At 34.7% G+C, this 5,483-nt stretch overlaps 1 pseudogene; it reads left to right on the top strand.

Annotated features, from left to right (window-relative positions):
• Positions 1 to 4,808: 4,808 nt before the first annotated feature.
• Positions 4,809 to 4,908, top strand: LOC138828804 (U6 spliceosomal RNA; annotated as a pseudogene).
• The last annotated feature ends 575 nt before the right edge of the window (positions 4,909 to 5,483 follow it).

Here is a 5,483-nt window from a genome sequence, read left to right on the forward strand (position 1 = left end):
AAGAATAATATTTCCTCTACAAAAACAGTGAAAATTTATTTCATCAGCTTATTTTTTAAATTTAATTTTAATGTGAAAGTGATGTGCACTGTGGTTACAGCCATTGTAAGGTAGTGAATACATAACTTTTCAAACGTGTTATCCCCTCTCTCATTTTTCTATGTTTTTCTTTCACCCTAATACCCCTCCCAAGTTGTAATGTACATTTCCAACTTATTGTCTTGTGAGAATTGCTATTGCATTGGTTTGCTGTTTGTCCTTTTTCTCGCCATTTTTTTTTGTTCCTGTTCCCTTCCCTAATTAAGGTAAATGTATACACAATACACAGGATACCAAAATCAAACACATCAGGGGATAAACCATAGGGGAAAATCTCAAAGAAAATAGAGATCACATAGTACATCAAAAAAAGGCAACCGCAAATAAATATCTGTTTCCATATCTTGGAGTTCATTTTGATCAGCATCACCTTATATGGTCAAATATATGCATAACAAAGTCACTGGAAAATAGTAGTTTCATGAACACTATATCATGAAAACAACATATCAACTGTTTTTGATGGTAAAGGTGGGATTAAGATTGGTGAATTCACGATTTTGATAAAGGAATTTCAAAAGATTTAAAAATTTATGAAAGGTAAATTTTAATTTTTCAAACTTTTTAACAACTTAGCCTATTAAGAAAATTTAACATTGTCTGGGAAAATAGGCTTTCATGCAAAGAAATCCGTGGAGACTTAACTGAGAGGGAGCAATGTGGGTGAATTTGGCTTATTTTCACACTAAACAAACAAACCTCACAAACCTTGCTGTAAATCCTGTAGGTTCCCTTGAGAATTGTCCTTACCCAGGAAATATACTCTCACTGTGTAAAACAAAGTTGTACTGGAATTTAAATTCAAAATTCTTTTTAAAAAAGACATCAAAATTTGTGAATTGACATTTAATTACCAAACAGTAATTCTCTGAAAAAGAAGGAAATATAATTCTAAATCACTTGACTTTATTAAAAGTAAGAGAAAAGAGTAATGAAGAGAGATGAGAGAAACCATAGAGGACTGTTTTGTCTCCGGTGGTATAATGGGTTCTTGATCTTGATTCTTCCATTCTATCTTCCTAAGCTATGAAGCCACAGCTCAGGACTGGAGTAACCAGTTCAGACAAAAAATACTCACAGAATGGGGGCTGGGAAAGTGGCTCAGTGGTAGAACGCTTGCTTTGCATGCCTGAGGCCCTGGGTTCAATTCCTCAGCACCACATAAGCAAAAAGAAAAAACCAGAAGTGGAGCTGTGGCTTAAGTGGTAGAGCCCTAGCCTTGACCAGAAGAGCTAAGGGACAATGCCCAGGCCCAGAGTTCAGGCCCCACGACCGGACCCCCCCCCAAAAAAAAAAACACAGAAGAAAATATTTGCAGTAGATGTAGGTGACTTATAACCTTAGACAATCTATTTAAATCTCTTCAAAATTCTCCCCTACCCTAAACTGCCCTCTTTGAACAGCTTTGTTTACTTTTCCCAAGACTGCCCTTCATTAACTGCATAAAATTTTGTGAGGTCATATAAATACTTTCTAGGGATTGCTGTTTGTTTGTGATTTTTGTGTGTTTTTGTTTGTAGTTGTGTTTTTAACTGAATTTCAAAAGGTTGTGCAAGTGTGTTACAATTAAATATGTCCATCTAATTGTCCAATGTTCTTGGATCAGAGTCACTCCTATCATTCTCAACCAACCCTTTCTCCAAATTTATTTCAGATTTACCACTTCCTTTATTACATGTGTACATTGAGTATTCTAGCTGTACTTGCCCCTTGTTCCATTTTCATTCATTCTATGTCTTTACTATTATTCCTTTCTGGTTTCACTTCCTGATATTCATTCTATTAAACTGTCTGTTAATACTTTGAAAGGTTTATATACATTTCATGGAGTTTCAATCCTACGTATACTTAAACTGATGTCAGCATATATTTCCATAATTCATTCATCTGTGATAACAATTTGCAAGACTGGAGACATGAAGCACCTAAACATGATTTTATTCTCATCTTTTTGGAGGATTAATCTTTAGTCAACAAGAAAGTTTAAAAATCGCTTAGAATTTATAGCTAACTACCAGTTTTTATAAATGGCTTTGTGCAATGGTGTGTGATTATTTTATTTTACATAGGATATTTTCTACTACCTATAAGTTTTGGAAAAAGAAGAAAAATAAAATTTACTACTATAGAGGAATATGATAGAAATAGAAGATAGATTTTAGGTTTGTCACATCTCTGATCAGTACCCATATTCAAGACTTAAAATCATATTTCTTACTGTGTTAGACAGATAGGGAAAATATATAATAAGGCAACACATGATAAGGCAACTATTAGTGACTTTTTAAAATGTACCTTCTTATGTGATGAAATTTACTTTATTAGCTAATATTTGGGTTTGAATTATGGGAGGCTGATCTATTTAACACATTTCTGGAAGGCACCTACTGAACAACGCAAATGCTGGGAGATACTATTTCTACACTTTAATGAATGGTTGAACTTATTGGGCATTAGTGCTGGGTAAATAAATCAACTCTATTGTAACTTGATTCCTACACTTGAGAAACTTTTAATGTCACTATCATCTACTTGTCAAGTGTTATTTTGGTGAAGATGATTCTAGAAATTTTATTTGAAAAGGAATATACTTGAAGGAGATTAAATGTAGGTTATCATTGGTTTGAGAATGACAACATTTTTATACTACAGAACCAAGTTTTACTGAAGTATCAGTGTTTTGAAGCATTAGGGTCTTCTCAATTAGTTTTTTAAAATTATATTTGACATCTAAGTCAAATTTTCCTAGCCTTGGTAGAACAATTATGGATTTATCATTCCAGGAAATTTTTTGGCCTACTTATCCTGGACTGAAATTTTTCATTCATCATTAGGAGAGAGGTATTAAAAATAATCTTGTGACATTTGTGATTTTCTTTACTCATATGGGCTTGTCATCTGTAAATTGAAAGTTTGACTACAGTACTTTCACTCATATTTTGTAGTCTCCTCTTTCATTTGAAGTTGCCTTAAATTTCACAATTGTTTATTGCTAATTACTGCAAGGAATTGGGGCTCTGAAATATTATAGGAAATGAAAAATTGAGATGGGTCTTCAATTACTTTCTGTTAGCATGTTGGATGGGCCAAGGTGAGAAGACTTGCCATTGTTATCTGATGATGCAGATAACCTGGGACCTGGTATCCTCGGACCCGTGGGTACTGCAGAAGAATAATAGCTTTTAGGCATAATATGGAGAAAAACACTTTGGGACCAGTGAGTTAATACAATAAACACAGCAGCAGTGTAAAATCTCTTCTAGATTAGAGGAAAACAATACTGTGTGTGTTTTTTTTTTTTTACTATGTGAATTCAGAAGACCAAGAACACATAGAAGGTATCACAAGTTTATACCAAAGACATTGCATTGATACTTTTTATATTCGAATATATATTCTAAACCTAATTATTTAGGTTCCAATCTATTTATGGGAATAAATTTCAATTTATTTGTCAAATTATAAATTAATTCTAGTAAGATTCACTGTGTGAAATTTAAGATCAGCACATACAAATATAATATATATAAATATATATAATATAAGAAATTGTTATGCATTGTTCTGTTGTGGTTAGGGTATCAAAGGCAAATCTGTTTTAAAGTATTATTCCATTATCTCTACCTCAGTTTTTGGTAGAGTTAGACCTAAAGCTTTACCATTTGTAAATGTAAAGCCTGGAGGCAAGAGGAAACACTTTGATTAAAACATTACCAATTTAAGGCCTAATATCGAGGAGAAATATATAGACTTCTCCAGGAGCTATGGAAATATTTGGTGATACAAAGTCAGTAGTGTAAGTTCCTGCCTGGTTGTATGGTAGACAGGCCAGAATATTAAGTAAACATGCATATGAACAACTTTTGCACCTTCTTGGCTTTAGCTACTTTTGAAATAATAGGTATAATATACAATTATATATATATTGTTTTTGTTGTTTGGGTCCGGTCGTGGGGCCTGAACTCTGGGCCTGGGCCCTGACCCTCAGCTCTTCATCTCAAGGCTAGTGCTCTACCACTTGAGCCACAGCACCACTTGCGGCTTTTTTCTTTTTCCTTATGTGGTGCTGAGGAATCAAACCCAGGGCTTCAGGCATGCAAGGCATGCAGTCTACCACTGAGCCAACTTCCCAGCCCAAACAATTATATTTTGATAAAATACCTTCTATTCTGAACAGTTAGGTCTGAAATGTTCATCTCTCTATGATCCCTTGTAACTAAGATTAGTTTTGTTTCAGTAAGACAATCTATGCTGTCAGTGTAAGATATTCTGGTTGGTCTGTTCCTACATGTAAGAAGGGTAAGGGTCAGGAAGACATTTGTGCCACTGAGACCTCATTTAGGAAATTTTAAGCTGCAGAAGTTTAGAAGTAGATCTTAACCAAGGCTTACTTTGAATCCATTAGCTCCACAAAGATAACTCAGTTGATAAATAAGTACTTGAAAAGCCATCACCTTTGGACTTAGCTGTAAGGCTTCAAAATATGATCAAATTTAAAATGAAAATGACAAAATAGTCATTGACAAAAAATTGCAAATGTGAGTAATCGACCAAACAATATATTTTTTCCACTATAGACAGAAATTTAGAGCAATAAGATCAATAGCATTTTTAGGAACAATAAGGGTTCCTTGTTACAAATAGGCAACCATGGATATGTGCCTGTATAAAGATTGCATCAATAACTACTTAAATTTAGAGGATACTACATGCTTCAGCAGCAGGTCTACCCAAATTACAACAATACAGAGATTAAAATGGTACTTGCACAATGATGGTATGAAAATTTGTTAAGTATTCCATATTTTTCATTCTTCAAATGCAAGAAGTGAAAAACAGTTGTTAAAAAGTTGATTACAAATAACAAGTGTAACAGTACATGTAATTCATAGAATTAAAGGTTAGTTTGACATCAGTGTATTAAATCTTCACCTTAGAAAGGCCCTTACATAGCATAACCTTTATAAAACTTCAAATTAGATAACATTGTCATTTTATCCCAAAGAAATAAAATTTAAACCATGCTCATAGGGGGTTCCGGGAAGATGGTGGAGGAGAAGCTGAAGGCTAAACAAGCTCTCGCATAGAAAGCAGTTTTAGAGTTCCAGTGAACAGTCCTAAGCCAGAGAATCACACCAAGTATGCCATCACAGTACACAGAATTAGGCCAGAAAGGGAGAATCCAGGCAAGGAGGCAGATCTGAGTATTTGCCAGCAGCTTTGGCAGCAGCAGCGGCCATAGTCGCCATCCTGTAACACAGAGAGTCCAGGACAAAGGAGCCAGATGCGGTGGGTGAGCAGATTCTACTCAACACCAGCAAGAACTGACAAGGAGCAGACATCTTCATCCTGCGGTTCACAGACCAGAAACGACCCACGAACCA

Source organism: Dipodomys merriami, unplaced genomic scaffold (genome assembly GCF_024711535.1).
Source record: "Dipodomys merriami isolate MVZ:Mamm:240054 unplaced genomic scaffold, mDipMer1.0.p SCAF_164, whole genome shotgun sequence".
NCBI classification, from domain to species: Eukaryota; Metazoa; Chordata; class Mammalia; order Rodentia; family Heteromyidae; genus Dipodomys; species Dipodomys merriami.